This window comes from Hibiscus syriacus, unplaced genomic scaffold (assembly GCF_006381635.1).
Source record: "Hibiscus syriacus cultivar Baekdansim isolate YM2019G1 unplaced genomic scaffold, ASM638163v2 tig00018999_pilon, whole genome shotgun sequence".
NCBI lineage: Eukaryota > Viridiplantae > Streptophyta > Magnoliopsida > Malvales > Malvaceae > Hibiscus > Hibiscus syriacus.
This window is the reverse complement of record NW_024062458.1, coordinates 214,419-223,987: the sequence shown is the minus strand read 5'-3', so window position 1 is coordinate 223,987 and position 9,569 is coordinate 214,419.

Sequence of the window (9,569 nt, the reverse complement as noted above, 5' to 3'; positions counted from 1 at the left end):
CATTTCAGCTGGTAGTTGTTGTGCACAAGTTTTATGGATGAAACAACAACTTTTTAATTATGGAATTAAAGTAGGTATCATTCGTATCAAGTGTGACAATACTAGTACTATTTGTCTCACTAAAAATCCCATTCAACACTCTAGAACTAAGCACATTGAAATAAGACATCACTTCATTAGAGACTATGTCGCTAAGGAAGATGTAGTTCTAGAATTTGTTGATACTTTGCACCAATTAGTGGATATCTTTACAAAGGCTTTAGACAATGAACGTTTTTGGACACTTAGGAGAGAATTAGGTTTAACTAACCTATCTTCACTTAGTATTTAAAATATTTTTTAGCACTTTTAAGAATAAATAAAAAAATGCTTATAATAATAATTTTTTATAGCATTCTTTACTATTAGTTAGGGGGAGTTTATGTTCTTTGAGAAAATTAATTTTATGTTCAAATGAAGTTTTAAGTATTAATTTGATTGATTGAACATGATTAATTTTCAATATATGAGTTGTCAATACCACTAGGGCTAATTAATTTAGCATTTTGAGCATTTAAAAACAGATTTTTGACATTTTTGTGCATTAGGTATCGATACCCTTGAGAATGGTATCGATACCCTCTTTGAATAGGTATCGATACCCCTGCAATAGGTATCGATACCCCCTTGAATGGGTATCGATACCCCCCTGATGGTACCGATACCCTCTTCGGGTTCTATTTTTAAACAACCCAAAATCTTCATTCTCTCAAACCTTCTCTTCTCTTCTCCTTATCGTCGTTTCCTCTCATTCTTCCTAAAATCTCTACAAAACTTCAAAACATCAAATTTTAGTTGAAATTCGGTTGCATAACATCATTCAATCCTGCTTCAATAATTGATTTGTGCAAACAACATCAAATTCCACTCAATCCGAAATTTTTAAGGTATTTTTCAAAAACTTTTATCTTATAAAATTTTGAACTTAGGACTAGTTTGAATTAGTTCTAGGTTGAAATAATTATCGGGCATTGATCATATGATGTTTCTAAACTAGATTCTACAACTAATTTCATCAAAAACACAATATTTTTCAAAATCTTTCAAAAATTTTGAAATATAAAACTTTCTTATTATTTTCGAAAAACATGAGTTTAATTGATGTTTTTGATTCAATTATGTTGTTTTTATGAAAATCATACATATTATGTTTCTCAAACGTTATTTTCAAAATAGTTTTCAAAACTTTGCTCGTTAGGATTTTTTAGAGAACCTTGAAATATTGAGGACTCATTTGAGTTTTGGGATTGATATATATTTGCATACATGTGTTTTTCAAAATTGCAGGTTACCTATTCTATTCCGATTTCATAAGCCATGTCTCACAAACGACCTAGGTCATCCTCTAGTCGATCAAACCGACCTCAAAACCCTCCTCCAAACCCAAATCCTCAAATTCCTCCTCAAATTCCTAATCCCATTATGACTATAAGTAATTCGTGCTTTAATGAACCTGGACGTAGGCAAGATCTCTACTATAGGTATTCTCATTACTTTGAGTCATATAAAATTCGCGAAGAACGAATTCCGTCCGTTCAAGTTATGGTAGATATGAACTTTAGATATCTACCTACCTTATTAGATTGGAAATTTGATAAACTCTGTCAACTCAAACCAATTGTTTATCAACAACTCGTTCGAATTTTCTATTCCAATGTCATTTGCATTCAAAATCAAGCACAAAAAGCAACCATAGGGATCCGATCCTATCTTCCAGGTCAATTCATTCACATTGATTCTAGGTATATATCTAATGCTTTTGGCTTAGATGATAATGGATTATGCAATGAAAAACAAATTATCGGTTCCCGTTACAAGGTTAGATCGAGTGTGAGTGTCTTAGATCATCACGATCGATTTCTTCATCTTATGATCTATTGGTGGTTTAGACCATCCGGAGGAAAATACTCCACTCTTAGAGCCATAGATTTATGGTGGATACATTGTATCCAGAATAATATGAAAATTAACCTTCCTCATATCATCTTTTCAGTTCTCGTTGACATTGTGAATCTCGTTCCTAATAAGAAAACTTGTCCTAGCTTAGTTTATGGTTGTCTACTGAGCAACTTGTTTAAGAAAGCCGAACTTAAGGTACAACTTGATGTAGTCATTCCCCTCAAAAACCAAATTAATCTTCTTTCCTTAACGAAATCGGGATGGACAAAGAATAAGGAAATCGGTGAATGGATTCGAACCTCTGAGGAAACTCCGGGAGCTAGTTCTTCACGAGCTCTACCGGGAGCAGACGAAGATCCAGAGCTTCAACAACTAATGCAAGATATTGACGAAGCTGACGATGAGCCGGAGCAGCCCAAAGAACCAACACCACAAGACGATCACATGCCTCCATATTTTCGATCATTTATGGAGAACATTGATTTGAGGCTTGCATCTATCGATTCCAATCTGACCGCTACCACTGAAATAATGAATCATCATTTCGATTCATTGAACGAAAGGGTCGATGCACTTTCACGTGATGTGACCAAAATTTGGACGCATTTATCTCATCCTGATGCGCCGATAGACGATTAGGCCTTGTTCCTACTTAGCTTTATTGTATAAATAAAAACTTCAAACTTATTGTTTTCAACATTTTGAATGCTTTTGGATTGTTTAACTTTGTTTGTCGGATGTTTGAATTTGTTTGATGGATTATGAATGTTTGAACTTATATTTCTAAATATTTGGTGTGGTTAAACTTATTCATTATTTCATCATTTACATCAATTAGATATATGACCAATTTTGCCATGTCACATTGTTTATGAATATTGATTATGAAACTAATGGCTAACGTTTCTCTTAATTGTGATCTTAGCAGTTTAAACGTTTTAACTTTTTATAATCAAGTGGCTAAATGTTTTTCAAACACTTGTTTAAAACCTTTTCAGTGTCTTTTTTATTTAACAAAAAGGGGGAGAATTGTTAAAGTGTTTTAAAGGGAGAAGTGTTAGAGTAAGGGGGAGTAATTTCAATTCAAAATTGATTTCAAAATTGATTTCATTTTGATTTCAAAAATGATTTTCAATATTAGAAAATCTTAAAATTAATAAAATGTTTTGTTATATCAAAAAGGGGGAGATTGTTGAAAACATTTTGATGTTTCGATATAACAAATTAAGTGTTAATGAATTTTAAGATATTATATTAAATTATATATTCGATTAAATTATTCGAATATGAAATTTATTACTCCAAGTTTTCAAAAATCTATTTCAATCCTTACTCAAGTGTAAAATTAAGTTTCAATCTTAAAATATTTTTGAAACAATTTTTACAAAGTATTTCGAGCCATATTCGAGCCAAAAATAAAAATGATTTAGTATGGTATCGATACCCCCTACAGGGTACCGATACCCCTGTGAACATTTTGGTTCTGAGAAATAACAGAATGCTCGAATGGTATCGATACCCCCCAATGGTATCGATACCCCTATGCAATGGTATTGATACCCCTATGATGGTACCGATACCCTAAGGCGTATAACGGTCGAAATATTTGAATTTTACACTACATGTACCGATACCCTATGAAGGGGTACCGATACCCCCCATGCTCCAAGCTGTTTTATTAATTTTTTTCACACTCAAACAGCTCCATTGACTCCACTAATCATCCCCAACGTTCATAATCAATTGAGGGAGTATTTAAACAAGTTATGAAGCCTTTGATCAAGCAGAAATCATAGAGAAACAAGAGAGAAAGCATCAAACACCAAGTTTTAGCAATTCAAGCCAATTTTCCTTTCAATATTCATTTTGCTTTCAAGAACACTACTTGTACTCAATTGTATTCATTTTTTAGTGTTCTTTTCTCTGTTCTAGAATTGTGCAAACAATTTACCTTGTGAGGATTTCCTTGTAAGTTTGCAAATTTGTAATCTTCTCTTTGAGAAAGAGTGTTCTCAAGAATTGGGGTATATTCTTGAGGGTGTTGTAAGGTTATCTCTTTGGCCTCAAAAGAAAGAACAAATTAGTGAATTTGTTAGAAAATCCTTAGTGTGGATAGCTAAGGTAGTAGACGTAGACTTTGGTTGAGAAAGTCGAACCACTACTTGTAATCTAAGTTTTAGTATTGTTCGGTTAAATAATTAATAAAATCATATTTATCGAGAATGAAAATAATGATTAAAAAATTATAAATATATACTATCTTATAATCACTTTAGACTATTAAAAAACCGAATATTGTATTTACCGTTCGAATCTTAACATAGTTGGTAAAGATGGAGTCTTGCATCCTTAGAGCTTTACATTTGAATTTTAGTATATCTTTAAGTATATTTTAAAAAGAGATGTATATACTTATGCGCATTAATCAAAGTTGTAAATTATAAAATTCGAAATGATATGAAAGAATTTTGGTTGTTGAAGCAATTACTTTTGAAATTGATAATCCTAATGGGCCTAGCTTCCCCGTGGGGAAAGATTCTAATTAGAGTGCAATTTTAAGGTAATTAAAGGGTACATCAAATGGAAGAGATGTTGGCTAATGCAATGCGTCAACAACTAGGTTGTGGCTATTATGGCTTAATACAAAACTAAATGTCTAAACTATACCTCAAAGAATGTTTTAGTGTCTAAAGAATTTTTCGTTAAAATTAAGTGTCTACTATTTTTCTCATTTATATTTTAAGTGCCTACCAACCTAATTTAAAAAAACTTAATTTATTTATAAAGAAACCCAAAAGTTTTCAAAAGTTACAAAATAGCCCCGGTGGGGTTTTCACCGGAGCTTCAAAGCTTCCTCCATGGCAAACGGCGACACTACTCGATGAGAGGACGGTTGGGTTTTCCTCGATGTGAGACGGTGCTCTCACTGATGGAAGTGGTGACGGTCACGGCTAGCCGGAGAAGGATTCGACTGTGAGGGGCAACAAACGATTTTTTACTATTTTGTGACAATCGATGGTCGATTTGGGTGATTGTTGGTCGAGGTTAGGGTCATGATATGTGATCGCTTGTAAATGTATATGCTAAGGCAAGCAAATATGTGCAAGTGTACACAATCGATGCAAGTAATATAGTAGTGAGTTGAGTATCTTCTCAATAGGGATTGGTGAGAATTATTGAAGTTTTGCTCTAGTTAGAACTAGGTATCACCAAATAGTCCTAAATTTCTTGCCAAAACAAAAATAAGTAATACTAGGAGAAATAAACTGATGGAAAAGCATTGTCTAAGCAATAACTATTTAAAGTATGTGATGCAGAAAAGTGTAGTCGAGGCAAGGAAAAATTGCAAACGTAAACTAATCAAAATATTAAAGCGAATAAAAACGTTGACTTTAATATATTCAGAGAAACCTCATACATGCAGACTTCTTTACGGAGAACATAGGTTGGTTTTGCTAAGATGAAGAATTATCCTATGTATAGAATGATTTGGTGAGTTATACTTAAATTGCCCAACAGGATTACTAGAGTATTCAAGAATGATTGCTACAGCAATACTACTCGGCGTGAACTACAATCATTGGTTTGTCAAACTGTTGTTGCGATAATATCCCTCAGCGTGAACTACATTCATTGTCTATCCTACTCGAGTAACTACCCCTTTTAGTCGAATGAAATCTTATCCTTATCTCTAAGGCGGATTAGAACCTCACCATCCTGGATCAATCCTATTGTTCATGTAGATCTTCCCTAATTCTCTCGAATTTAGGCATATACTCCTAGAAGAATGGCAATCTCTCAAAAACTCTTACAAAATCTAGGAATGTTTTTTCTAGGCACCAGGCAATCTCTCGAAACTCTTACAGTGTCAAGGCAAAATATTAAAACGATGAACAAAACAATATTAAGCATAAACAAACTTCTTCATTTAGAAACATAAAATAATGTTTCATCAAAACCATAACCAACATCAAGTAAAACAGTTTATGGTGTGGCAAATATCATCCAAGAAATTAAACTTTAAGTACAAGCCCTTTCAAGAGAATCGAAAATTAAGAACAAAGAAAGAAACACTCCCAAACGGAGCTCTACCGTGACATTCTGACCACCACCATGCCTGCTCCAACGGCTGGCCTTTCTCGAGGAGCTAGTCGCTACTCCGATGAAGTCCTGCTATGGAGGGTACCAAGAACGGTCGAGTGGGGGAACAGTGAAAGATAAGGTACGGCAGTTGCTTACTCCACGCCTAAGGTAAATCCTCTCCTTACTTCTCTCCTCTTCTGGGAGGCTATAATGGGGTATTTATAATAGAAATTCCTAGGGTTTTGTGTCCTTGGATATTCCCTAAATACCCTTGTTGACTTGCCCATGCTATAAATAGAAAGGTGACTAGAGGTGGTCAATTTCTTAAAGCGTGTGATTGCACGTGAGGGCGAAGATAGGCAATTGACGTCATCAATTATTGAGCCACATCATATATGCAAGATAAATCTTGCCTCGGCAAGATAAATCTGTTCCTCACTGTCGTCTTCTTATGTTCCTCTTGCCCTGAGAAATAGTTATTGTCTCGGCAAATAAATTCTTCCTTCGTTATTTCCTGCATCAATACAACCAACAAATAACCTTCATCCTCAGCAGTATCAGTTAAGTCAAATAAATCTTGCCTAGGCAAAACTTACCCACCACATGCAAAAATGACCTAAATGCAACTAATATGCTATGACAACGACTTTTAGACACACAATAACTTAAGTAAAAAGACAGGAAACATAGTCTTTTTACGGAGTTATCAAGACGCCGACAAATCTGCTGGTGGTGGCGGTGTACACCACCAACTGCTGGTGGCGGTGGCATCGGGGAAGGAGAAAGGAGGTAGGGGAAAGGGAGAAAGGAGGTAGGGGAAAGGGAGGGGGTGGGTTTTTTTCTTAAAAAATCTTTTTTAAAAATATATATATTTATTGTTTAAATAAATATTTTATTTTTTTTACTTTTTAAATAAATTCTTAAAATTACCAAAATTGGCATGTGGTACTTAACGGTGATTTTTAACTACATGCAAGTGTAACGTTTGAAACATTATACACCTATTTTTAAAGAAAAATTATTTATACACTAAAACATTTTTCAAGGGATAGTTTGAACATTTATTTTTGTATTAAGCCTTAAATTATTGAACTTAGTTGGGAAAACCAAGGAACTAAGATTTATAACACTAATTCAATTAAATTTTAAAAATTACAAAGGAATTAAGTTTTTTAAATACATATATATATATATATATTTATATATATATATTTATAATAAAAATTATAATTTTTTAATTTCCTGGATTGATAGGTTTCTTCTGCTGGATGATCAAGCTTGAAAATATTTGCCGTAGATCCATGAGGTTTAATGTGAAATGATATTAAACTTTTATTCATTGTCAACGAACACAAATTGTGTAAATATAATTATTTAATTCGATTTAAATAAAAAAAAATTACCATTGAGACTATTAAAAGAGTTTAAATAGAGTTCCTTATAAAAAAATAGTTTCATATATGTTATTGAATATTCATATCGCATACCATACTTTTTAGGCTTCATTTAATATATAAGCATTATATTGTTCTTAAAATTGTTGTAATGTTTTTATTTTGATGTTTAGTATTGTCTTGATTTTTGGTGATTGATTTCTATTAATAATAATTTTTATTTATTAATATATTGAGTTATATATCTTAGTCATAATAATAATGAGTTTTATTCTCTCTCAAGATCTCGAGTTGAAGTAGTGTTTGTAGGGTGTATGTAGGGATGGGCGTGGGTCGGGTTTCCGACCAACCCTACCCGACCTGACCCCAAAGTTTTATTCCTCCATCCGAAACCCGACTCAAGCTTAAAGCAATTCCACCCGCCCCAACGTTTGAGATAAAACCCGACTATGACCTGAAATAATATAACATTATTAATTTTATTTAATAAATAAAGACTTAATTGAAAAAATATATAAAGAGGGGTATTCTTGCAATTATCTCTTAATATATAAGGTATTTTTATATTATTTTTCAGGTCATATTTTTTCACCCTAAACTCGAACCCGACCCGACTTGAACCTATTCTCTAAAGAAACCCGACCCGACCCCGAATTTTTTTTAAAAAATCCAACCCAATCGAGTTAGAACCCGTCGGGTTCGAGTCTCGTGCCCATCCCTAGGTGTATGTACGTTATTAATGACTAATAAAGATTCTTAATATAACATATATTTTCTTATAATCATTATACTAAGGTGATTACAAAATAGTGTATGTTCCATATATTCTTAATCATTTAAAGATAAACGTTCAATCACCCCTACTGCAGTCACTTATGTTCGAATACAGAACCTTTGAGAATAATAATTATTCCTTTAATCACTGAAGTAATTTGATTCGTGCCACGTGATTTTAATTAATAACTTTTACATTATTTAGTGGATAGATTACATTATTACTCGCTAAATTATGTATGATCGCATGTAATCTTTTATAGTCTAAAAGAAAAAAATGAAAACATATACATAATCTAATAATCAATAGTATTTAATTTAAAAGATATAAAAAAATTTAATGTGTGATTTTTATTGAAAGTTATATATAAAATCTTTATATGAGTCATTAAGAAAACTCTTTCAAAAGAGTGTGTAATAATAACTAAGGATACAAAAGATGTAAATGTCAGTTTCTTGCTATCAATTTGTTCAAACTGCACTATGTTTTCTGATCCATTTTTTTAATTAATCATTGATATCCGATCTATTGATCGACTAATCCAGATCGGGTACTGCAGAGGCGAGGGCGACCCTCCCAACCCAGTTTACTACATTCACAAACGCCAGAATTCGAACCCCTGACCTTGTTTAAGGGACCTAGTGCCTCATCCCACTAGACCAACTGGTTGTTGGTTCTGATCGAAATTTTAATCATGATATATTAATATATACTCTACTTGGATTCAGTCAAATAGTGTAGGTTTTCCCATTTCTCCGTCATCATTTTATTCTCTTTCTTTCTTTTTAAAGAAAAGGTTAAATCAACAAAAACCCTAGCAAAATTAGTGATTATTGATTGGTCTAGAGCATCTAAACTTTGAACATTCAACTCGTTTTGCTTTCACGTAAACTTTTGGTATTGATTGTTTTGTTTTTTCATTATTAATGTTTGATTGATAGTAAGATAGTATATGTTCGAATGATTCCTAATCTATTTGACGATAAACGTTTAAACACTTTATTATTAACTAGCGGGTGTCGATTCTTTAAATAATTTGTGATGATTATAAGATGGTGTTTGTTCAAATATTCTTCTAACATATTGACATCGTACATATATGATACGTATTTATTCAAACCCGAGACGTAAGTCATTTTTAAATATGAAAGCAAGTAATTTTTAAAGCAGTTAACCCAAAGCACCAAACAATCTAATGTGCCTTGGGATCAAAGATAATCTAATGTAACTAAAATTATTATAATGAAAATCTCTTTTACATCTGATAAATGTGTGATTTAAATTAAAGAAAATTTTTAAATATACAGGAGGCATAATTTTTAGATTACATAAATTTGTTTATTTTAATGATATGTATCCAATTTAAGGTTTAAAATTTT